The sequence below is a fragment of the Zootoca vivipara genome, chromosome 10, assembly GCF_963506605.1.
Source record: "Zootoca vivipara chromosome 10, rZooViv1.1, whole genome shotgun sequence".
Classification (NCBI taxonomy): Eukaryota; Metazoa; Chordata; class Lepidosauria; order Squamata; family Lacertidae; genus Zootoca; species Zootoca vivipara.
The window spans coordinates 18,027,341-18,054,385 of record NC_083285.1 but is presented as its reverse complement, the minus strand read 5'-3'; the positions used below and the strand labels follow the sequence as shown (position 1 = coordinate 18,054,385).

At 42.5% G+C, this 27,045-nt stretch overlaps 1 long non-coding RNA gene across 2 annotated transcripts in view; it reads left to right on the top strand.

Annotated features, from left to right (window-relative positions):
• Positions 1 to 25,758, top strand: part of LOC118091360 (uncharacterized) — a 133,461-nt gene extending 107,703 nt beyond the window's left edge. For both annotated transcript variants that reach the window (XR_004693376.2, XR_009558238.1), the window contains exon 5: positions 23,417 to 25,758. This is a non-coding gene — a long non-coding RNA (uncharacterized LOC118091360). The remainder of the gene's footprint in view (positions 1 to 23,416) is intronic.
• Positions 25,759 to 27,045: the final 1,287 nt, after the last annotated feature.

Below are 27,045 nucleotides of genomic sequence, written 5' to 3'. Positions count from 1 at the left end.
AAAACATTTATGGAGTTACGGAATAAAGCCTTTGTAAATTCATTCCTGACAATGCACCTTGTTAAAAGATTTAAAGTATCAGTAGGAACACAATAGAAATTCCATCAACAAATGTAACTGATCCGAATGCAGGACCTAAACATTTCCCCAGGAACTTAGGTCCTAGCCATGTTAGGATTTTGATGCTGTAAGATACACTTTATTCTAGTAAGGGAACATTATATTTTATAATGCAAAGGGTCTCTTTTTACAACAAAAGTACATTTGTTACTCTGCATCTCCAGTCTCTCACAACAGAACTCCTCTTTCTACTATTCTATCCTTTTTCTAAATATACTACAAATACACTGAATTTGGGTGCAGTTTTTATTCCTATGTTGTGCATTTTGCTTTAAATGCATTGCAAACTTGAGCCTTTAGCAAATTCTGATACACATATGAATGGATTCCTCTAGTTTGTTTTGCTAAACATATTGGGGATGGCAAATAAGATAGATGAAATATTGAAAGGACACCGAGATATGTAGTAGTGGAGATATCTGCACCGGTTGGGTTTTTGCCTGCCACGTGGCTCAGGAAAACATTGTCCACCATGAAAAATGGGAACCGATACAATACAGCTATTTTAAGTATTTCTGCAAGTTAAATGACTGAAAGTTGAGGTGGAACTTTTTAGTAGTCCCCCCCCCCACCAGCCACAACTTGCCATGTTTGAGAGCTACATGATGCAGTGTTGAGAGTGTTGGACTAGGACCCATAAGACCAAGGTTCAAATCCCCATTCAGCCATGAAATATGCCTGATGACTTGGGTCCCATCTTAGTTTCTCAGCTTAACCCACCTCACAGGGTTGTTGTGGTGACAAAATGGAGAGGGAGGAGAACCAGATACACCACCTTGAACACTTTGTAGGAAAGGTGAGCTATGTATAAATGTAATAATAAAATAAATAAAATAAAATAAACACGATACGATACAATTCTTCTGAAACAACATGAGGGTGAATGGTCAGGGGTTGATTCAGTTCACTTGGAGTCTCGTGGCATCGCTTTAAAAGCTGATTGTATGGAAAGACAGTTGTGTGTAGCCTCTAATCATGTAGTCAAATCATTGTTCCATAGCTTCCTTGAGCTCCATACAGTGAGAGGTAAAGGTAAAGGTAAAGGGACCCCTGACCATTAGGTCCAGTCGTGACCGACTCTGGGGTTGCGCGCTCATCTCGCATTATTGGCCGAGGGAGCCGGCGTACAGCTTCCAGGTCATGTGGCCAGCATGACAAAGCCGCTTCTGGCAAACCAGAGCAGCACACGGAAACGCCGTTTACCTTCCCGCTGTAGCGGTTCCTATTTATCTACTTGCATTTTGACGTGCTTTCGAACTGCTAGGTTGGCAGGAGCTGGGACCAAGCAACGGGAGCTCACCCCGTCACAGGGTGAGAGGTAGTAACTCCAAAATTATCTCAGTTTAGATCAAAAGGCAAATTTTGGTTTAATGATTTAACTTCGGCTAGGACACTTGATAAAATATGGAAGGATGCTATTTCGTTGCTTGGGTGTATGTGAGAGATGCACATTTCCTAAGGCCTGCTGGAGATTGTTTATTGACTGGAAAATATGCATAATTTCCTCTTCAGGGAAGGAGCATGATCACATTCTCCATAAGGCCTGGTGAATGTGTAAAATGGCCAGTTTTTAGGCACATGTGCTGCTCAGTTTACACCCCCCTTAACTTAAACAAAAATCAGCACTGATATTTGGAAGATGTCTCTCACCAATTTTGTTTCTGAGTTCTATTATGTGAAAGGAATTGTTTTCAAAGCAAGAGAAAAAAAACATTTGGGGAAAGCAAACAACTAAACCCCCTTCTAACTCTTAGGGGTTCCGAACATTTTATTCTGCCGTGTTTCCTGGAAATTTTCAGAAAAAAATTTTTTTAATAGAAATGGAGACTTTAAGCACTATTTCAAAGCACTGCTCTATATGTGAATGAACAAACATACATTAAAATAAATGTAGCCAAGCAGAATAAAATACGTTATCTAAGAGTAATAGCTGAGCTAAGCTGTTTAATGTAAAAGTCACTTTGATTAAGGGATCAGAGCATCTGTCGCCTGAAGAAAAATGCTCAGACTATATATTTATATTTCTTTGGTGTCTGTGGGTTACTTTGAAGCATTGTAAGGTGGAAATACCATTGATTCTCTAATAAAAAAGACACATTCAAACACACACATTCAAACACTCACTCACTCACTCACTCACTCAATAATATATGCATCTGTATCCTCTTCAGTCTGCGTCTTAAATCTTGCTGAACAGAAACATTCACCATATTCCTGAAGGCTCCTGCTTAAGGATTTGTTGACGGCCATATATAACACAGGTGGGGCCCAGCATACCAACATTACATGTGGACAGTCTTAGAGACAAACGGTCCATTTGGCCCAGTAGTAGCCCACCTCCAATAGCAGCCAGCACTTCACGTACATGACAGAGAGGTCTTGCAGTTATCCTGACAGCTCTGTGGCGAATGTGGGTCTGGGGGTAAGAGCATGTCATGCTGAGGAGGAGGGAAATTATCGCTAGAAAAACCCATTTGCGTGTCAAGGCCCCAAGCCCTCCCCATTTGTAGAACAATAGACACGTGGACACAGTATTTTAGGTTAATGGGCAAATTAAGACCACAACTTTATTGGTTACAGGATGTGAGTAGTATTAGCTTAGGCATTGGAATTGAACCGACAATATCTGACTCCGGCCCGCCATGCAGGCAGGCTCATAAGGGTCAAACACCAGTAGGGGGAGCCCTGTTGATGTACATCAACTAAGAGCTCCCCCAGGGTCCTCGCTGGGGTCGTGGCATGGCCCCTAGCCCCTACCCAGGCTGCAGACAAGATCCACACACACGGATCCCTTTAATGGAATACTGTACCCCTAAATGGGGAGGGGGAGGTGATGGCCACAACTTTCCCTCCCAAGAATCTGGTTTTACCAATGCCTAACCGCCAAACCTTACAAAACTTGTGACAATTGCTATGAGGTAGGCAAAAACCAAATGGCCGGTGCCAATTTGCCAACTGGAAAAATTCCTACCAGGCCCCCTCAACAGGCGACCAACCAAGGTCCATAGGAAGGCCAATATGTCAAACGCATAAAAAGAGGGTAGGAGGGCGGGAGATCCGCAGAAGGCAAAGCAAGAGGGAAGCTCCCTTGGCCACATGGCTTCTTAAAAGCACTTAGCCACGCCCCAACCAACAGGATTGGTTGGCCAGGGGCCGTGAAGCAGCTGGGACTCCCAAATGGCACGGGGGCTAAGCCACGGCCCTGCAGCATATGGGAAGACCACGTGGGCCTGCCTCACGAGGAAGTGGAGCAGCTTTATCAGATGTTGATCTCACGTGCCTCTGGAGGTACAGAGTGTGATGGTATTCTGGTAGTGAGCGATCGGGTATTTCAGGAGCCTCTCAATTAGCAGATGCTATCTTGCATTCACTGAACATGGGGGAGGGGGGCATGTTCAGTGAATGCAAGATAGCATCTGCTAATCATGCACATATAGAGGTGCACACATAGGTCTCTTAGAGATGAGTGGTACCCCTGGGCAATCTGTGAACATGTACCATGGATGCAATCTGGGAAGGAAAGCACAGAAACGAAGATTTCAAAAAGGGTTTATTGATTTCATCTATTCAACAGCTCTCAGCCACGCAACACATTCACACATGTTCTGCAGGGATATAGTTACCAAAATAGTTGCACTGGTTGAAATTCAGTGTAGTGCTAAATGGAGCATGCACACAAGGTGCATTCATGTAATGGGATTCCTCCCTTCTCTCCCCATGTGCCTCCTAAATCTGTTCCGAGGGAGGGGGGTCACCTAACTCTCCAGAGTATATTTAGGGAGCTGCAGGGCAGGGAAGAGTGTGTTGCTGCAAACCACAGAATGGGAGAGTGGTCGTGTGCTTGAATTCAGTTTGCAGGCTTCTCGTGGTCATCTGTTCACTGAGAGAACAGGATGCTGGACTAGATAGGCTCTTGGTCTGATGCAGCGGGCACCTCTTATTTATGTTCTTACAAGATGGTTACTCTAAGAAATTACTCTGTATGGTTTCTCTTAGCCTAGGTTCTGAAGTGGTACTGGCAGTGCTTTTTTCGGGGGGGGGGTGTAGGGGTACACATACCCCTAAACATTTTGTGAATCTAACGGGAGAAGAAACTAAATTATAAAAATTTTCATTTCTTCTCTAGCACCATGAATCATCAGTTCTGTTACCCCTGATGGCGGCCTCATTTCCTGTCATGGTGTTTCCTGAGTCTCAGATGGAAGTGAGGGTTTAATGTGTGAAGTAGGAGTTGGAATCTAGCACTGTGATTTGTCAGTTTTGTTGTTACCACCTCCAATGGTGGCTTCCTTTCCTTTCCTGTTGTTTCCTGAGTCTCAGATGGAAGTGAGCGTTTAATGTGTGAAGCGGTGTGGTATTTTTCCTGTTTTGAACTATAAAATGGAGTACCTCTAAACATTTTTTTAAAGAAAAAAACACTGGGTACTGGTAAGGGGGGCAGCAGGGAGGCCTGCAGTGAAATGGTATTTCCAAATGTGTGTGTGTGTTTATGTTTGTGGTAAGTGAAAGTGTTCCTCCTCTGTATTTATTTTATGTCTTGCAAATACCCAAGTTACATTTTCATATGCCGGCTTGTCACGCAAAGCCCGACCAATACCTAAGCACAAATTATTTATATGTGCTCAGGTATTCATCACCTCTATGTAGCACCTTTGCAATCATTTTATGCGTTCAGCATTCTCCCCCACTCTTGTGGATAAAATACTTTTGCACAGTACAAAAGGAAAGACATTGATCTATTGGATGATGACTCCCTTGGTGATATGCTCTCATGATCCTTGTCACCCAGAGGGAAAGAAGAATGCTGCTCTTGTGTTTATATAGAAAAAAAGTTATTGTTTGCTCTTTGAGCATTTATTTATTTTTGTCCTCGAGCTCCAAGCCGGAACCTTGTTTGGTTGCTATTTCTGCATGTTTCTCGCTTGCATCAGCACCTTGGTCCAGAGTGATCTGTCAGAATTGCGTTATCAGAGGTCACTAAAGAGACTATTCATGACAGTGTGTATTACAGTGGAGAATTATCAGTGGAGCAGCCGTGATTTTTATTAACATTACTCACAATCTAAAAATGTCAAGTGCATCCAGGGCTATTCCCCCCTCTTGAATTTCTGCGAGCTCACTAGCAGAACAAGGCTGCAATCCACTGAACTCACCAGGCTTTTTTGAGAAGACATGGGCAGGATGGCACCCAAGGAGCTTTGTCTATAAGGAGATGCACACGTGTACCAATGTATACGTTATCCTTCCTTCTTAATGAGCTGCTAGACCAGGCATCCCCAAACTGCGGCCCTCCAGATGTTTTGGCCTACAACTCCCATGATCCCTAGCTAACAGGACCAGAGGTTGAGGAAGATGGGAAATGTAGTCCAAAACATCTGGAGGGCCGAAGTTTGGGGATGCCTGTGCTAGACCATTCAAAGAGCACAATTCAAAGTGTTGCCGCTGACCTTTAAAGCCCTAAATGGCCTCGGCCCAGTATACCTGAAGGAGCGTCTCCACCCCCATCGTTCAGCCCAGACTCTGAGGTCCAGCGCTGAGGGCCTTTTGGAGGTTCTCTCACTGCGAGAAGTGAAGCTATAGGGGACCAGGCAGAGGGACTTCTTGGTAGTGGTGCCTGCCCTGTGGAACGCCCTCCCATCAGATGTCAGGGAAATAAACAGCTACCTGACTTTTAGAAGACATCTGAAGGCAGCCCTGTTTAGAGAAGTTTTTAAATGTTTGATATTTTATCGTGTTTTAAATATTCTGTTGGGAGCCGCCCAGAGTGGCTCTGGAAACCCAGCCAGATGGGCAGGATATAAATATAAATAAATAAATAAATAAATAAATAAAATGAAATTACCATTTGAGAGCAAAAGCAAGACATCAAGGCTGGATCTAGACACATCAAAGAAGCAATCCATTGAATAGACAATAGGAAAAATAGGCTTGGTCCCCTTCATGGATCAATGCCTTGTCGTGGCGAAGGGGCTTGAATAACTCAGAGAAGCTATGAGCTATGCCATGCAGGGCCACCCAAGATGGACAGGTCATAGTGGAGAGTTTTGACTAAACGTGATCCACCTGGAGAAGGAACTGGCAAGCCACTCCAGTATCCCTGCCAAGAAAACTCCATGGACAAAGACAACAGGCATATAAAAGTTATGACGCTGGAAGATGAGCCCCTCAGGTCGGAAGGCGTCCAACATGCTACTGAGGAAGAGCGGAGGACAAGTACAAGTAGATTCAGAGCTGATGAAGCGGCTGGGCCAAAGCCGAAAGGACGCTCAGTTGCGGATATGCCTGGAAGCGAAAGGAAAGTCCGATGCTGTAAAGAAAAATATTGCATAGGAACCTGGAATGTAAGAACCATGAGTGGAGGTAAGCTGGATGTGGTCAAAAATGAGATGACAAGAATAAATATCGACATCCTGGGCATCAGTGAACTAAAATGGAAGGGAATGGGCGAATTCAGTTCGGATGACTATCATATCTACTACTGTGGGCAAGAATCCTGTAGCAGAAATGGAGTGGCCCTCATAGTCAACAAAAGAGTGGCAAAAGCTGTAATGGGATGCAATCTCAAAAATGACAGAATGATCTCGATACGAATCCAAGGCAGACCTTTTAACATCACAGTAATCCAAGTTTATGCACCAACTACCGGTGCTGAAGAAAGTGAAATTGACCAATTCTATGAAGACCTACAACACCTTCTAGAAATGACACCAAAGAAGGATGTTCTTCTCATTACAGGGGACTGGAATGCTAAAGTAGGGAATCAAGAGATAAAAGGAACAACTGGCAAGTTTGGCCTTGGAGTTCAAAATGAAGCAGGGCAAAGGCTAATAGAGTTCTGTCAAGAGAACAAGCTGGTCATCACAAACACTCTATTCCAACAACACAAGAGACGACTCTACACATGGATATCACCAAATGGACAGCATCGAAATCAGATTGATTATATTCTCTGCAGCCAAAGATGGAGAAGCTCCATACAGTCAGCAAAAACAAGACCTGGAGCTGACTGTAACTCAGATCATCAGCTTCTTATAGCAAAATTCCAGCTTAAACTGAAGAAAGTAGGAAAAACCACTGGGCCAGTAAGATACAATCTAAATCAAATCCCTTATGAATACACAGTGGAAGTGAGGAACAGGTTTAAGGATTTAGATTTGGTGGACAGAGTGCCTGAAGAACTATGGATGGAGGCTCGTAACATTATACAGGAGGCAGCAACGAAAACCATCCCAAGGAAAAGGAAATGCAAGAAAGCAAAATGGCTGTCCAACGAGGCCTTACAAATAGCGGAGGAGAGGAGGCAAGCAAAATGCAAGGGAGATAGGGAAAGATACAGGAAACTGAATGCAGTTTTCCAAAAAGCAGCAAGGAGAGACAAGAGGGTCTTCTTAAATGAGCAATGCAAAGAAATAGAGGAAAACAATAGAATGGGGAAAACCAGAGATCTGTTCAAGAAAATTGGAGATATGAAAGGAACATTTCGTACAAAGATTACCATAATCAAGGACAAAAGTGGTAAGGACCTAACAGAAGCAGAAGACATCAAGAAGAGGTGGCAAGAATACACAGAGGAATTATACCAGAAAGATATGGAGGTCTCGTACACCTCAGGTAGTGTGGTTGCTGACCTTGAGCCAGACATCTTGGAGAGTGAAGTCAAATGGGCCTTAGAAAGCATTGCTAATAACAAGGCCAGTGGAAGTGATGATATTCCAGCTGAACTGTTTAAAATTTTAAAAGATGATGCTGTTAAGGTGCTACACCCAATATGCCAGCAAGTTTGGAAAACTCAGCAATGGCCAGAGGATTGGAGAAGATCAGTCTACATCCCAATTCCAAAGAAGGGCAGTGCCAAAGAATGCTGCAACTACCGCACAATTGCGCTCATTTCACACGCTAGCAAGGTTATGCTTAAAATTCTACAAAGCAGGCTTAGGCAGTATGTGGACCGAGAACTCCCAGAAGTGCAAGCTGGATTTCGAAAGGGCAGAGGAACCAGAGACCAAATAGCAAACATGCGCTGGATTATGGAGAAAGCTAGAGAGTTCCAGAAAAACGTCTACTTCTGCTTCATTGACTATGCAAAAGCCTTTGACTGTGTCGACCACAGCAAACTATGGCAAGTTCTTAAAGAAATGGGAGTGCCTGATCACCTCATCTGTCTCCTGAGAAATCTCTATGTGGGACAAGAAGCTACAGTTAGAACTGGATGTGGAACAACTGATTGGTTCAAAATTGGGAAAGGAGTACGACAAGGTTGTATATTGTCTCCCTGCTTATTTAACTTATATGCAGAATTCATCATGCGAAAGGCTGGACTAGATGAATCCCAAGCCGGAATTAAGATTGCTGGAAGAAATATCAACAACCTCAGATATGCAGATGACACAACCTTGATGGCAGAAAGCGAGGAGGAATTAAAGAACCTTTTAATGAGGGTGAAAGAGGAGAGCGCAAAATATGGTCTGAAGCTCAACATCAAAAAAACCAAGATCATGGCCACTGGTCCCATCACCTCCTGGCAAATAGAAGGGGAAGAAATGGAGGCAGTGAGAGATTTTACTTTCTTGGGCTCCTTGATCACTGCAGATGGTGACAGCAGTCACGAAATTAAAAGACGCCTGCTTCTTGGGAGAAAAGCAATGACAAACCTAGACAGCATCTTAAAAAGCAGAGACATCACCTTGCCGACAAAGGTCCGTATAGTTAAAGCTATGGTTTTCCCAGTAGTGATGTATGGAAGTGAGAGTTGGACCATAAAGAAGGCTGATCGCCGAAGAATTGATGCTTTTGAATTATGGTGCTGGAGGAGACTCTTGAGAGTCCCATGGACTGCAAGAAGATCAAACCTATCCATTCTTAAGGAAATCAGCCCTGAGTGCTCCCTGGAAGGACGGATCGTGAAGCTGAGGCTCCAATACTTTGGCCACCTCATGAGAAGAGAAGAATCCTTGGAAAAGACCCTGATGTTGGGAAAGATTGAGGGCACTAGGAGAAGGGGACGACAGAGGACAAGATGGTTGGACAGTGTTCTCGAAGCTACGAACATGAGTTTGACCAAACTGCGGGAGGCAGTGCAAGACAGGAGTGCCTGGCGTGCTATGGTCCATGGGGTCACGAAGAGTCGGACACGACTAAACGACTAAACAACAACAAAGGCTTGGTCAGGGCTGATAACCTTTGATGCTAAGTCACTTAACTGTATTTTTCCGTGTATAAGACAAGGTGTTTTTTGTTTGTTTTTTAACAAAAAAATTAGGTTTAAAATTGGGGCTCGTCTTATACACAGGTAGTGCTGAGGGGTGTTTTCTTAATCTGGAGTCCCCCAAAATAGGGGGCATCCTTATACATGGGGGTGTCTTATACACAGAAAAATGCAGTAATTTAAATTCCAGGGGACCAACAACTCCAAAGAAAATGCAGGGGTCTAGACATTAGAGGTGTTTATTGTTACTCTTTCTATCTTTCTAGTGATATTAGCAGGGCCCCTACAGACTAGGCCTTTCAAGAGGGTGGGACCTATTTGTGGAATTCCTTCCCAAGGGAGATACAGCTACCCTCATCCTTTCTTTAAAACGAGTCTTGAAAATTGATTTGAGTAGTACAGTTCTGCTATAACCATTAGGAGCATATAGACTTTCATTGCAGTTGTACATGGCCTACCCTGTGGAGGATGCAACACTTTTTAATGACCTGATTTCAGCTTCCATCAGGTACATTAAGCTCTTGATTATGGGTCTTAGAAATTATGAATAGCTGCATAACAGCAGTTTTGATAGTGAAAGATGACATTAATTGAAATCTGGTCCTTTCAAAATGCTGCAGCTTCACAGTCTCGACCGTATCACTTCGTTTATGGGGTATATAAAAGCAACGATAAACATTCAGCTTTTCAGCCATTATTATTTAAGTGCTTGAATCACCAAATTTATTTATTTCCGTCTATGTTACACGGTTATAACCCACCCAGACCAATATGTTTTATAACTAGAGCCATCCATTAAAATTATGAATTGATTTTGTCAATTAAATGTAACTGTCACACACAACAAAACTGATGAGTCAGGATTTATTCTCCTTAGCATTTATATCTGTGATTAATAGAAGCAGCTATCTTTCATTTAAGCCTTCAAACCATTTGATAACTAAAAAAACAAAAACAAACAAAAAACACCTTTTTAATGGAAGCCAGAATTTACATGCAGCCTTTAAGACTGAAAAACCAATTCCTTTCATTTTTCATAAAACACTTTATACCTGTGCAAGGTACTGCTTAGTTACAAATACCGGGTGGGGCTGCATGTGTGGATTAAATACCCAGATAGAGAGGCATTGTGATTTCCATTATGAGGTGGCTATTTCTACCAACCTTGCTCTGCTGCTCAGTCCTAAAACTAGGAGCCCTTATAAGGGAGATGATACTACAAAAATGAGGACTTTTAGCTCTAGATACACAACTTGAATGGGTAGAGTTTGGTAGGAAGTGGGACTAATGCCATCAGCTTTGGGACTACTTTGAGATGGGAAGATATTACAAATTCTTACAGGACAGTCCTAAGTGGGATCAAGGAGGAGCGGAGGTGCAATTCACCACTGCATTTCTTTCGTTTTAGTTATATTTTATTAATTTTTCAAAAATTTTACACAATACATTCCAATACATAATATCTTGTTTTGTTTTGTCGGCTTCCCATCCCAGTTTCCATGGCGGTTATTTATTTATTTCTCCCTCCTGCTGCACCCTATCTTCTCTCTCTTATACCATAACAAAAATGCAATAATCTCTCATTCATTCTGCTGCTCACAGTTCAAATCCTGCTTGTGAATTCGTCATACTATAATATTTCTTTAAATAGTCCGAAAAAGGCTTCCATCCGTCTGCAAAACAATCATTAGGTTTTCTTGTTTTAGCTGTTAATTTTGCTGATTCCACAGCGTCCATCTCTTTACTTATCCATTCTTTTTTGGTTGGAACTACTTCTTTCCATTTTTGTTCATAAAGGATCCTAGCTGCTGTCGTCCACCACTGCATTTCAAGCTTGGATGCTAGCCAATGGTCAGGACAGAAAGTGGACAGGTCCCCCCTCTTACATTATTGCTATGCCATCTCTATGCTGGAGGCCAGGGGCGTAGGAAGATAGTTCTTGTCATTTTTCGTTTAATTTTGGATTGTCCCAAGAACTCCAATTTCCACTGCTACTACCAAAAGTAGCTTAGCAATAAGCACTAATTATCTGCAGCAGAGTTGTGTGAATTTGCTGAAATGTATGTTCAGAAGCATAATGGTAAAACTCTGCAAACAAGTAAGTAAATTAAGCCATGTTGTTGTCTTAGAAATCTAGGCTCCAAAAAAAAAGGAGAGCGCACTTTCCTAAAAATTAAGTCCTCCTTCACAGAACCCTTTGGTATGGTTTTGGTGTGCTTTTTGTCATGACTGATATCCAGATACAAGCTTAATTCAGCATGACTGCTTTTGAGAGAGAATTAAAAACAAAACTAAAAGGAGGCAAGGAGTAATTAAAGCAATCTCTAATAGATGATGATACCTATCCAGGGCTGAAAAATGACTGTCCTATTATTACACACAAGCTATTCTAGCTCTCTAATCTGGAATTAATTTGTGCGCTATTTCTATTATTTATAATTTTCTGTGTCATCAACTGCTTAGCCCATTAACAGCACCTCTTTTCTTTAGGAAGTAATTATTACAGGCAAGCTTCTGCATCCATCATCTCCTTTAATGAGGTTATTAATAATTACATCTCATTACATCTGTTGAATCGTAATTTTCGTTTTAATTACAAGATGCATTTATGAGCTTTGTATTTCCATATATATATATGTACACACACTGATGATCTTGGTGGTTTTCGGCTCTCCTGACTTGGGAGGCCAGAATTAATGCTAATTGCCATGCAATGCAGTAATTGTACAATTGTTTCGGGTAGAGTTGCCACATTAGTAGAATGTAAAGTAATATAATAGCTGGAGTTTGGAAAGCACTTTTTTTTCAAAGTTAGAATTAATAGACTGAATTTTCCAAAGATTAAACAATAGCATTGTTTTAGTTTTCAGTTGCAAGCATAGCTGCAACGTTTTCCCTTTTCTCGCGAGGAAGCCTATTCAGCATAAGGGAATTTCCCTTAAAAAAAGGGAGAACTTGGCAGCCATGGTTGCAAGAAGGGGAAAGAGGGACTGATAGGTGGGTTTTTTATTCATTCATTCATTCATTCTTATTTATCCTTAACTTATTTTCAGTTTCTAAAAACAAATATAATAGTCCCCATATACCTACACCTCCTAAGAAACATTGCATGCATATGCATTGTGAATATTACAGCCAAACATTAAGTCTGTAAATAATTCAGAATTGATTACATCAGTTAGGTATCTTCTACTCTCCATTAACAGACTGTCCCAAAGTGAGCCATGGGTAGCTGGTAGTGAGGGGGCAACAAGAGGAATGAATTGAGTGTTAAACCACCCTGAGAATTGTAGCTTAGATTTCTCCTAGCAATTCTCAGCACCCTTAACAAACTTACAGTTCCAATGATTATGTTGGGGAAGCCACGACTGTTTAAAGTGGCATGGTACTACTTTAAACATATAGTGCAGATTGGGTTTTTTTGAAGTCGGGAAGGTGTTTCCATCCATTTTGGAATCCTGGGAAATTGGAGTCAAAAAGTGCACAGAGCGGGATCCCGTATGACTAGAAAATTCTGACTGCTTCTTGCAGTAGCTTTCCAACTTGTGGATGGGAACTGAAATGGCAAAATAGGAAATGGAACTAGCACATTCTTCCCCACTTCCCACCTCTCATGATTATTTGTACTGGATTGACGGGGTTGTAGTGACTATATAGGGCTTAAGCCCCAACATGCAGTTTCCTTTCTTCATGCTAATGGAGGTAGATTTGAATTTCGCATTCTAAAAGTTGGATTTAAATTAAGCATTTGAAACTGGCCCAGGAAAAAATAATACAATTTCTACTTTAGATTTCTCTGGGGTAGTCTGACCAGGTCCTACAGAGCACATTGATTTCAGTGGAGCTAAGCTATGTTAACTATGTCTTGGATTTAGGGCCCCAAAAGGATTACATGACTAACAATTTGCTCTCTTTTTATGACACCCAGAAGCAGCTGTCTGAGGCAGCTTCCTAATGGTAGGGCTGGCCCTTGTAAGTAAAGGAAAGTTAGAAATTTTATGCCAACCGAGAATGCGACAACGTCTAGTGCCATTGTAACTATTTCTGCATTATGGAAATGTCCTGGTGAAGCAAATAGGCTATTTCAGGGATCCAGCTAACAAACACTAATGTGATTTTTAGTCTCACAGCAAGAGCAGTTCAGCCACCCAACATCCTAACCACCCTCCAGATGTTTTGGGACTACAATTCCCATCATCCCTGACCACTGGTCCTGTTAGCTAGGGATGGTGGGAGTTGTAGTCCCAAAACATCTGGAGGGCCGAGTTTGCCTATGCCTGCCTTATATCTAGCTTGATCATTGAGATCATCTTTGGGAGCAACGTTGGTCATTCTCAGAGTTGGCAAAGCTCACTTGATAACAACAAGATACACAATCTTAATGTTATCAGCCCAGTATTGTGCAATACTCTGCGAACAGAGATTGAGGAGGTGCCTTCCATTTCAACTTTTAAATGCCTGCTGAAAATTTCTCTATTCTGCCAGGAGTGTGCAGGCAATCAAGAATACATCTTTTCACAATGCTTATTTGATGTCTGTTTCTCACTTTTTTGTATGGTTTTTACTGTATGGTTTCATATATTTTTGTTGGAAGCCTCTTGGTCATATTTTCAATGAAATGAAAGTCTAAGTTTTTAAAATAAGTAATCAAACTTTCTTTTACGGTCAATACTAACCAGTTGGCTTTGTAGCTAGGTGTGATTTTCGCTTACGTTGCCCCTGGCTTGGGACAAAGCAATTTTTTTCCCTTTGTCAGTTGTCTCTGTCAACTAGCAGATTCCACATTGCTCAAGGGAATGTAAACTGCTTCCACTTTGACAGAAACGCACAGTTGTAACCAGTCATTTTTAGTATCCTGTGGGAAACAGCGGACATACTGCATTACTTAGAGAGATCCATTTCAGTACCATTATGTCTAGCTCTCACAAGCAGAAATGTCAAACATCATCCAGCAGATTTCAGTTTCTGGTAAGAAAAGGCTCTGGCCATAAGCTATCATGGGCCTTTCAGATTTGTGACCTATTTTTATAAGGATGCTTTGGATCAATTGTGTTTGTTAGATGGCATTAAAAAGTGGGATTCCATAATGGATTGGGGGATTCCATAATGGAACAGGACAATAAATAGTAGCCTAATGAGATCGGTGCTCAAATTCACAGGGGAAGTAGCAAGGTAGACCAATCCCCTCGCTTTTTGTGCCAACAGCATCACTTTCACTACTGTTTGTAGAAAGTTGTGGGGCCATGATTTTGCTAAAATGGGTGGGGATTCCAGGAGCTCGACACAGTGATGTAATGTGAACCTTTCTCCTTCACAGCATAATATCCAGTAGAATAAATCAGGTGAATAAATTCACCTGTTTTGTATGGAAGATATTGAGGAAGTAGGAAGAAGGCAAGCTCCTCAATAAGAAGAGAGTAGTATTGGTGGTGTCAGGAAGGAACAAGGAAGGCTCCATGGCAGGGAATGGAAGTAATTGATGAAGCTACCCAAACGAATGAGTAAATTAGTGGAAACCCTATGCACTGCTTCAAATAATGTTGATTGCAACCTTTCTTCCTAAATTGATGTTGCCTTGTTTCCTGTGGCAATCTGTAATCTTGACCTTTTCCACCTTACTCTAGTTTAGAGCTGGTTTGGTTATAAAATTTGTAATTAGCTGCTCTTTAAAAAAGTAAGGTCAACCAACTTGATGTATTATTGTATAAGCTGTATCTCCAGAGGGAGATAGCAAAGGAGTGGTTTGACTCATTAAACCATGCTGCCCAAACAGGCATTTTATAAACCTGAAGGTTTAATATTGGATTTCCTGCTTATTTTTCTAGAAAAAGAGGTTGCCGGAACTCACTATGAGTGTCTACCTTGTTCTCTTGTAATGGGCAATGGTGCCCACCTGAGAGGTGACAGAATTCAGTTCCAGTGAGCTTTGGCTGGAAAAAAAAATCCCTAGTCACAGTATACATAAGCATGATTTCTCAAAGGATATATAATAAAGTGGCACTGGAAGTGGAGATTGTTTATCATTTGTTCAAACATAAGGAGAGTAAGTGCAAGTTCACAAAGATCGTATGTGAGTGAAAGCCATGTAATTTTATGGTTCTTTGGAATTTATGTATGTATGCTGTTCAACCTTTTGCAACAGAGACTCTTGTGTTACTCCAGTTTTCGAGCATCCGCCACAGGAAGAATTTTTTATTTCTGTCCAAGAGGCTTGCGCTCCTTCCTTCTCACTTTCAATCATTCTTTCCTTATCTCCAAACACTAGAATACTGCTCAAACTTCCTCCCACATGCCCTGCATCCCATTTCTAGTTTCCCCTTTTATCTTCTTTCTTATCTTGCAAGATTGAGAACCGAAGGCTGGATTGTCAATAATTTCACAGCTGTAACAACAGGCACATAATTTGCCCATTCTGTCAGTTCTGCTCCATTTGGCTCTTCTTCTCCCTCAACTGTCAAATGTTATCGGCCATTCCTCTTGGTTGCCGCGGAAGGTGTGGAGGTGCAAAGCAAGGCTTTCTCCAATGCTTCTGCAGAGCTGCTCTTTTGCGTGTTTAGACCTTTAAACCTCACCCCCTAAATAAACACACATTTGACTCAAATTTTGGTTTGGTTTCTGGCAGAATTTAGGCCAAGTGAGTGGTTGCATAGGCTCTGGTTCAACTAGCTCCCTGCACCCTTGCAGGTAGCGCTGACCCAGGGCAACAGCATAGGTCAGCCCTAGGGTGAACACCTGGATAGGTGGAAAGCTGAGGACATGCTATGTCTACCACCCAGATGTCCCCCTGGACTCAGGCACAGGCACAACCCCTCTCAGGGTTGACCAAACCATTGAGTCCCTGGATTCCTTTAACGGAATATCCTTCACATAGGGATGGCCAGAGCGTTCCCCCATCCCTCTCACCTGAACCAGAGCCTATCCGCAACCTTACAAGTTGTGACAATTTGCTACGCGGCAGGCGAAACCCAAGTGGCACTAGCCAATCAGCCAAGTGGGGAAAATTCCTGCCGTGCCCCTGTACCAATGACAGATGACACACGACGGCATAGCAAGGTCAAGTGCACAAGCCCTAAATGTAGGGAGAGGTGGGCGGGTATTCCGATGCACTGCTCAAAAGAAGAAGCTCTGGGTCACGTGCATGGGCATATATAGGTCCCTTGATTGGTTTGGCTAGCGTCCCATTGGCCTGATTAAACCCAGCATCAGGGGACCTACCAATAGGGTGTTGTGGCTATCCAATCGTACCCACCCACAACACAGGGTTTGGTTGCCAGGCGGCACCACAACATGTGCCCTCTTTAAGGAAGGACACGATTTCCCTGACTAGCTTCCAGCTGATAATTATCAGAATTTAGAACCTTTAAGAACTGGTGCATTCCCCCCCCCCCCCGTATGTATGTATGTATGTATGTATGTATGTATGTATGTATGTATGTATGTATGTATCTGTCTGTCTGTCTGTCTGTCTGTCTGTCTGTCTGTCTGTCTGTCTGTATCTGTCTGTCTGTCTGTCTGTCTGTCTGTCTGTCTGTCTTTTAGATTATAAGCTTGTGAACAGAGACTTCCTTGTTTGTTATTGCTCTCAGTTGCAGTGTGTGGGAAGGGGCGGTTTCATTGCACCATTTGGACACTGTTGCATTTTTCAACTTTCAAAAATGAGGGGAGCTAAAGAGTTGTAACATGGTTGGGAATTCAAAGTATATTTTGGTTAAATTAATATAATTTAATTAAAACTATTCTTTAAAAAGATAGTTTTTAAAAGACACTTCTTAAAAACCTAAAAATGCCTTTAAAAGAATAAAGTCTTCAACAAAGTTATATGATATTTTAGGTATAAGCTTTTGTGTGCATGCACACTTCTTCGGGTATCTTAAACCTAAAACTACTCAGTTGGTCTCTAAAGTGCTACATTATCATTTTTAAATTCTTTTGGAAGGATTCTTTTAAAGACTTTCTTAGATCCTATAACTTTTTTGAAGGCTTGATTCTCAAGGGAGTTTTAAGGCTTTTAAGAAGAGTCCTTTAAACTATCTTTTTAAATAATTGTCTTAATTTATTTTTTACTATGGCAGACCAACATGGCTACCTACTTGAATCTAATATAATTTACTAGAATGTGTGTAAAATTGCATAGAAATAATTAAAAATGATTGCCAAGTACTTGCAGTTAGATATTGTTGTTGTTGTCAGGTAATGCTTAATAATAACAGCAACATTTTCAAAAGTAAACTTAAAATCTTTGGTTTTCTGGAAGCAGCTTAAGTGTTTCTTCATCAAACGTAGACTTACCAAGCTAAAAGTTGTCCAATCACAAAAATAATAGTAATTATAATTCCTCACACCCAAAAACATATTTTGAAGACCATCCGCCTTACTGGAGAAATTTGCAAAAAAATAAGTTTAACCCCCTAAAATGACATGCCCCACTACACCACTCTCCTGGTTGCAGTCCACTATGTCCTGCTTATAAGTAAGTACCCTATGGCCATGTTTTTGTAGAATGCTGAACTTCAGCTGGATTGAAATTGGTTGTGAGTCGAGGCCCCGTCCTCCGCTTTATGATGAAATAAGACACATGGACACAAATATTTTAGGTTAATGGGCTAAAAAAGGCCACAAATTTATTTGGTTACAGAATGTGAGTGGTATTGGCTTAGGCACTGGATCCAAATTGACTACACCTGACTCCTGTCCGCTCTGCAGAAAGTCACACAAGGGTTAACAACCTATAGGGGGAGCCTGTTGATGCAAATCAACTGGAAGCTCTCCCCTGGAGTCTTCGGAGGGTCGTGCCATGAGACTAGCCCACCACCTGGGCTTCGGACAGGAACCACAACTACCGGATTCCTTTAACGGAATACCCTTCAAAGGGAGGGGTAGGTGATCTGTGCATGCAGGAAACAAACAGGCTGAGCCACAGTTCCGCACTCATTTAAGAGCGGCAAACCACACACACACACACCCCCCAGCCCGCTGTATTGGCTGGCTGCAGGCATGACGCCACCCATGGACTCTCTGTGACTCAGTGGGCCATCCATGCCCACTGCAAAGCGCGGGAAGCCAGACCCACTCACAACCCCTCCCCTCGGGGAAGAGGAGAAGCTTTGGATGCAGCAAGGAATAATTCTGACCTGGTATAAATCCAATTCATTCTGAATCTATCACTTTCAATTTAACCCCAGGTTTTTCACGATAAGAAATCTCCGAGACATGCCTCGCTTACTTTTATATTCAGATCAAGTGGGATGTGAGGCAAAATACCATGAAGCAATTCCTATTACAAAGACAATATGTAAATATCCTGTTCCGAGAGCAGCAAAAGTTGGAAAGGCACCGCTCTAAATTTATTAAGTAATGGTGGTTGTTAACTCCAGGAAATGATTGCTTACATAGTTATTCGCAGTCCAAACCTTGAAGTTAATATTTAATTATAGTCACTAATACAGCTATAAAAATGAATTCCTTCGCCCCCAAAGCTCATGAACAGAGAAAAGCTTGAAAACTTTTAGTAAATCTATAAAATATTTTCATTTTATAAGATGTAGGCGGAAGTAAATCACCGAGGCTTACAAAAGTTCCATAATTAAGACCTACTAAATCTGTCTCTTAAAGCTATTACAGATTTCTAACCCAATATCAACTATTTGTTTTTGAGTGGAAGGGAACAATCTCTACCCCATTACACTATTTTTATATTGCGGCAAGCTATATTTGCAAGGCTTGTCCTTTTCTTTATTACATTCCATGTGGAACAATGTGAAATTGGCTTCAGATGCTTCTAGGCAGTGTGATTCAAGAGTCTGGACTTACTGCTAGGTAAGGATCTTCCAGGCTTTCCTGGCCCGAGGCAAAGGTCTGAACCAGAGGACACATGTAATCAATAGCTGCACTATCTTGCGCATTTGATTATTTAACAGATGGAACCAAATACTTATCTGGCACATGGGCCACTTGACCACAGCCTTCCCCAGTAAGGGCAGATGCCCTATGGTTCATCATAAATTACAGTAAGCACTTCTGAATTGGCATCTCTGCCCTCCTTTCTGGTGATGTGTTATGAGCAAGCGGCCAACCTACCTTCGTGCTATTGTCATTCCTTAAAACAACTTTCAAACAGTGGAGGGTAAAAACATCACAATTCCTTAGGAAATGTGTAATAGAAGGGAAAACAATCACTCACCTGAGGAGGGGGAAAATATGGTCATGTGTAAGGGGGAAGGCTTATAGGGAACAGCCCCCCCTCATCAGGTCGAGTTCCTCACAGAGCAGTAAGTCCAGCAGCGGATCAGATTACAGGAGTCAAGAAGCAGCGGGGGATAGACGAGGGTCTAGCAGTGTCAGACAGAGTGGAGGGGGAGAAAGGTGGGGAGGAAGGGACCGGAGAGCAGTCAGAAGGACAGCCCTTCCCCCCAACGCCTGAATTGAGACGAACGGCTCCCCGTAGGACAAGGGGGAGGCACTTTGGCGTTCCCAAGCTGTTATGTTGGGCACGAAATAGAAAGAAGCCATTGCGAGGTTCTGACACAGACTAAGCAGACATGATTTGCAGGCACTTTGCACTGTTAATATTATGCACAATAAAAATATCTTAAAGACAAGAAGATGTGGAGAGCCGTTACTCAAGAGTAGCCACAAGAACCCCTGACACCATGGATTTGTAATAGATGTAGGAAGACAAAATTTGCAGAATGGCCAACTACTACCGTGTTTCTCACATTTTAAGACACAGTCTTATATTTATTTTACTTAAGAAAATAAGCCTATGGCTTATTTTCGGGGGTGTTTTATTTTTTTAAATTACCTCCTATTCCTGTTGCAGCTTGGCGCCCGGAACTGGCTGCTGCGCTGCTGGGCGCTTTGTTGGCGCTTCAGCAGGGCACGCTGCTGGGTCCCGCCGGGTCGGGGCTCCAAGCGGTGCACGCTGCGGCTCTTGCCAGGTCCCGCCGCCGGGTCGGGGCGTGGCGTGGCGCGTGCTGCAGCTCTTGCTGCGTCCCGCTGCTGGGTTTGAGCTCGGCAAAGCGCGCACTGCTGCCTTTGCCGGCTCCCACTGGGTCGGGGCTCGGTGCGGCACGCACTGCTGCCCTTGTCGGGTCCCGCTGGGTCGGGACTTGGCGCGTCGCGCACTGCGGGTTGCGCAGGGTCCTGCTGGGTCGGGGCTCGGCACGGGGCGTGCTGCAGCTTCTGCTGGCTCCCGCTCCATCTGAGCTCCATGCGGCGCACGTTGCGCATCCGCTTCCAGCAAGGACAGGCATCTTCCTTTTCCTGTTCCTTATGGAAGCGCCATCCGGACCTGCTCCCAGCATGGTATAGTACCGGTACCCCAGCATGTCTTATTTTGGGGGGATGCCTTATATTTTATTGCCTTGAGAAAATCGTGCCATGGCTTATTTTATAGGCACGTCTTAAAATGTGAGAAACACGATATATTGGGCTGCAGTGCTCTCCTCAAAACACACAGCTGCAATAGATAAAGTGGGACTATAAAGAAATGAATAGTGAGATGATGTAGGCAGGGTAAACAGAGGAGGGGTTTCTGATTATCTAACTTGGGTCAGTCTTTCATAGGAGGATTTATGCAATGCAAGATGTGCATTGATTTTTGGAATGCTTGTTCTATTGAAGAGAAAGTGCAAACAAAAACCGAACTATTGGCATGAATATTGGTGTGAATATATTGTGTTCAGTATGATGGACAGTCGTAGTCCCTATCAGTTAATCTCGGGATAGTAAATATGTTGCTGTGCTGTGGTGCTAAGGTTCAGGCAGACTGAGGCAAGACACTGGGTGTATAGGAGGGCTCAGGTTGTGCTGTACAACCACAAAGCTCGTATGTTGTTTCAGCAGGGAAGAAATGGAGCCTCAGCCCTTTATAACCTCCTAAGTGTGAACCCCACTGGGAGATGTTGACTTGCTTAATTGAGCCTCTGCTGGGAAGCTAAAGTAGCAGCTCCATCCTAACTGGCAAGCTGCTTCCGAATAGGACGTTCGCACACCATTTGACTTGATTTACTATATTTCTAGGGTGCGGTTCATTTGAATGAAAAGCACCGTAGAAATATAATGAATCAAATCCAAGGTAGATTTCAATCCCTTGCACCTCCACCTGAAAAAGAACAGGTAACAGGTAATGGGAACAACTTCTCTGGGAAACTCAGGAGAGCTACTGCTGACCATTGTCAACAGTGTTTGAGTTGTGAACGAACTTCCTATATTCTAAGAATTATGAGAAAAACGCAGGTGTACACAAGGATTTAGGATTTAACTCCAAGTTGGGATTTCAACAAGCTTGATTCTGTTGGATTTCGGCATATCTCTATGTGGCCCCCTTAGAAATGCTATGACTCTCTTAACTATTCTCAATAACTACCGGTAAAAACATTTTTCTTCTGAGCAGAAATGTACCATGAAAAATAATTTCCCCTCCACGTTATTTTTGAGCCATGCTAATTAACTGAGACGTATATTTCTGCAGTAATGCACAGGGTTGTGGCTATGTGATTTACAACTGGTTTGCTACCACTTTTAACTACATTTTCGTTACGTTTATTCATCAACTAGATCCGCTTAATTGCCCCCATATGTCTCTCCCAGCATTTGTACTTTTTGCTACAGGCACCATGTACATGCTTAAAATATCACATTACATACAATTACATGCTGGTAAGCATTTCGTCAGATCTCATTACATTTTCATAACAGACTGCCATGAGCCACCCTTCCCAGGGGATCATTGATAATTTAAGAGGCAATTGCCTCTTTAACCTCATCTTGCAAAATCTTATCTAGTAGAGCTATGGACTCCGTAACTAGAGCTCTAGGGAGCTGGATGTCATCCAAACAAAGCTTAATTTGGGCAACATCAATATTTGCTCCATTAAAAGCTTACTACGCAACTTGATAGTGTAACCAGGGAATAGCATCTGGGTTTTTTTAAACTACAATGTTGTATGTCTTATACCTTGCTTCTTACCAATTCCTTAAACTAATTATGCCATTTGCAGAGGAACTGATAAGGTTTGTTTTAAACTTGATTAGAAGATTAGAATCTGCTAAACTAGTGCACCCCCCTTAAAAGTTGCTGAACTTCTCTGGGCTTCTTGGCAATTTTCAGATTGCAAACCATTTAAATTCAAATAAAAATCCACTTGAAGCTAAAGTTAGTGCTCCTAAAGTTAGTGCTCCATGTATAATTATAATTCCAAGCACCAACTTACTTTTGAGAGCATACAGAATCTTAGTGCTTTACAAAAGTAAAAATAAAAAAGATAAAAAAGGGGGGGGGGCTCTACCAAAAGCTGGTGTTTTAACATTTCCCCCCCCCCCCATAATTTCCACACACAGTTTGAGATTTCATTGACTTCTGGAACACTGTGGAAACTTATATTTAATGAAGAATCCCACAGTTTATGAGTCAAGAAAAGAAGTTTGCATTATAAACTGGATTGAATTTTTAGGACTGTATCCAATGTTGATTCTACTCAGAGTAGACACATTAAAAATAATTAGATCTATTAATTTCTGACTAATATAGATCCCTTTAAAAATAGTATTCAATTTCTACACTGCCCTTGATCCTGAGGATCACAGGTTGGTTTGCAATATAAAAAAATAAAAATGCACCACACAGTAACAAACAAAAACATGACCTGCAGTTTAAAAGGCCATAGATTTTAATTAGTCAAGGGTCTGGAAAAAGAGGAAAGTTTTTGCCTGGTGCTTTAAAATGTCTAATGAAGGTGCCAGGTGGGTCTCTTTGGTGAGAGGATTTCACAAGTGGTGCGTCACTGCAGAAAAGGCCCACTCTCATGTTGCCACTCTCCAGACCTCTTATGGAGGAGGCACACAAAGAAGAGTCTTGGGTGATGATCGCAGGGTCTGGGTTGATTCATAAGGGGAGAGATGGTCCTTGAGGTATTGTGGTCCTGAGCCATTTAAGGCTTTATGGGTCAAAACAAACACTTTGAATTGGGCCTGGAAACCAACTGTCACCCAGTGAGTTGGGTCAGAATTGGTGTTACATGCTCAAACCATCTTGCCCCATTGAGCAAGCTGACCACTGAATTTTGCACCTCTACCTTTCTTCTCGCCCAGGTTGGCCCTGCCTTCTGCCTGCCCCTCAGAGCCGGCACGGGGCTGAGCCTTGGTGGCGGCAGGCTCTCCTCCTCCTTGCCTGCTCTCCAAAAACCACTATGAGCTGCCCAAGAGAGGAGGCCAACAGTGGCCACGGCGAGGCCACGGGATGCTTCCTCACTGATACCACCACTTGGGACTTGAAAGGTAAGTCACTAGGGTTCTGTTAACCTTCTTTTTGGTGGGGAGCTTTTGTGCCTTGGACTGCAAAAATAGGTGAAAGAAGAGGAGGGGTTTGTAAGCACATGGAAGATTGCTTAACTTGACTGTTGAAGAGGAACTGTGTTGGACTTGGTGTCAGTGACAAGTTAAGTGGGCCTGGTGTAAGCTAACATTTCACCCAAAATGACAGTATTTGGGATTTGCTTCTGCAACTTGTCTATACAACATGCCTAGTGAAACTTTCAGTTTGCCTCACAATGCAGCTAAAAAGAGTGCAGATTAACTAGTAAACATATCAAACAATAAACACAGCCACCAAACTGTTCTGTTGCTAACAGGGGAGCTTGCTGTTATGGATTTGGCAGGAGAAATAGAAATGGCAGAAGTTATTTTTTCTTTATTTAAAATTTTGAGAAGGGATGCATCAATAATTGGAACTGGCAGCCTGTTACTATAGAGGTTTGCAAATTGCATTTGATGTGAGGAATGATGGCAGCTGAAGTGTGATCCAGTCAGTAGACTGGGATCACTGTAAGAACTAAAAGGGAAGCTTATGTGTGAACCACATGATGTGCTAAAGCTAAACTGAATGCATATGTTATAAGCAAAAATGAACCATGATATTGCGAACTCACCTTGGTGAAACAGGTGAAAACATTACATTGAAACAATAATATAATTTAAATCTCACATCTTTAATGGGCCTCTAAAGGCAAGGACTTTCACAAAAGGGGACTGAAACATAAAATGCTTGCTTACACATGCCATATGTGTTTGCCATGAAATAACACCATCAGCTGGCTAAATCAATCGCAGTGGGACACAAGAAATGACTTGCCTTATAGCCTAAAAGCATCACCTTTTAACTGTGCCATGATGGTTATGGGAAGCCAGTGCAGATGCTGGAGACTGATGTAACACAACGCTTGCAATAACCCTCCACCACACCAGTCCAGAATTACCATTTTAGGCTGTGTTGCCACTGAAGAAAATCTGTGGACCTGTTTTCACACGTGATATATGTTGCTTGTCATTGGTAAAGGTTTTGTGCCAAATACTATAGTAAGGTAAGAGCTGTGAGCTGAGAGGTCCCTGGATAGTTGTAAAAGTATCAGCCAACCTTACAAAACTGTTTCAGGAACTACTGGGAGAAACCACATAAATGCTAAGTATCATCACGGCTAGCAAGCTTTATATGGCTTGCTTCCTAAACTGTTAAGGGGCTACTTTATTGTGCGTCGGACCATTGCTCCATCTTTCTCAGTACTGTCTACACCAAGGGTAGCTGAACTGTCATCCTTCAGAGATGTTATTGGATTGCAGCCCGATTGACCCTGATTAGTCACCATGCTAGCTGGGACTTATGGTGGAGGAAGTCCAGCAACATCTGAAGGGCTACAGGAAAGCTGGTAGAAGCTTTCCAAGGTTTCAGGCAGGAGTTTCCCCCAGTCCTACCTAGAGATTGAACCTGAGATTTTTTTGCACAACTCTTATGCTAAACTAGCATCCTTCCCATCTGGATTTGTCTTGCTGAACTTATTGCTCATCCTGAACCTGCTTCTTACGTGGTTCACCTTGATCCCCTTCCGCTTTCTTTACGACAGACATTAATGTAGTTGATCAGATGATAATGGTATTATTTTATTGTATGCCATAAAGTGTCAGATTGTGTGCCCATACAAAGGAATTGCTTCAGTGCAGTGCAACCCTTCTTAGATGACCTTAGAGTCCTACAAATTTATTGTTCAATTTGACTGCATAATTTTTAAAGCAAGCAACAGAAACTATATTGGTCTGACTCTATTAGCCACATTAGTGATCTCACAGTGAAATGTCACTGATCAGGCCAATAGTCATGTACTCAGTTACATTGCTAACACTTCACTATCCCATTTTCATGCTCCTGGTTTTGATGTCAATTCATGCATTACATTTGGAGCCAATTCGAGAGTTCTTAAAAGAAATGTATTGCAAAGTATTTGTGACTCTTCTGGGTGTTTGGAAAGGCTACTGTTTTGTGCCTATGTCTTGATGGGCATTTTAAGTGCATGCAGGTCCCATTTACTGAACACAATCAGGGCCGTCTTAAGCATGTCCGGCGCCGTGGTGCAAATATCCCTCTGGCGGGCCCCCCCGACTTGTTGACCTTTTTTTAGGGCTGGAGGAGGTGGGCAGTGGCTGGAGATGGCTCCTCCGGTGGGGAAGAGGCGGAGGATGGATGCGACATCTCCTGGCTTAGCTGGCCACTTCATGCTGCGGAGGCCATGGCAAGCAGCAGACCGAGCAAGTGGGCCTGCACCGAGTGAGCAAGGGCACGTGTGCCACTCCTGCTGAGCATCAGCTAAGTTTTTTCCCTTTTAGCCTTCTGGCGCCCCACAGAATTTGGCGCCTGCAGGCTAAAAGGGAAAAAACTGAGCCAACGCTCGGCGGGAGTGACGCACGTGCCCTTGCTCACTCAGCACGCTTGTTCAGTGTTCCTGGACTTTTGCCTGGCGCCCTCCAGAACTTGGCGCCCCGCGTCACTAGCCTCCATGGGTAAGACGGGCCTGAACGCAATGCATTCCCTGGAAATTGTTCGTTAAGCAAGCATTCACCTAACCTTTGGAAATATTTCTGATGTGTGATCTGGCTGGTGATATACAGTGGTACCTCTACTTACGAATAACTCTACTTATGAATGTTTCTACTTACGAATGGAGCTCTGTCCACCATCTTGGATGAGGTTTAGATAGGATTTTTTCTACTTACGAAATTTTAGATAGGGTTGCTTCTACTTACGAATGTTTTCTCCCAATGCATTCCTATGGGATTCGACTAACAATTTTTTTCGACTTACAAATGTGTGTTCGGAACGCATTAAATTCGTAAGTAGAGGTACCACTGTATATATATAGATCCCAGAGAGAGAGAAAGAGAGAGAGAGGTGAATATGCAGCAAAGTAAAACATGGGAATATAGGCCGTTAGAGCTTGAAAATACACCCCTCCAAGTGAGTTCCAAAATATCAATTTAAAGGGTTTCTTTCCAAACCTTCGCTCTTCCTCCAGCATAGGAAAAGGCCATGTTTGGCAAGTTAAATGATGGTTTACTTATACACCCTCCAATGGCCAGTTTCACGTCCTTCAGAAAATTGCACAAGCACTAAAACTTGGCTTACTTACAAAGTGGTGGAAGTTCCTAAATTATTGCTATAGGAAGTCAAGAATGGCTGATGAGAGCAATGCAGTTGAGCTGGAGCAACCAGATTAAACCTCTTCATACTCTGAACTTTTCAGGTAGCTTAAGAGGAGGAACAGGGTTTTATTACCTATTTCCTCCCAAGGTAAGGGAAGTTGACATAGCTAAGCCTGGCAGGACACCTTACTCTATGGTATTAACCTCTTTGTGCATTAATTAGACTTAAGCATGTTGGTTATATGATGCTGATT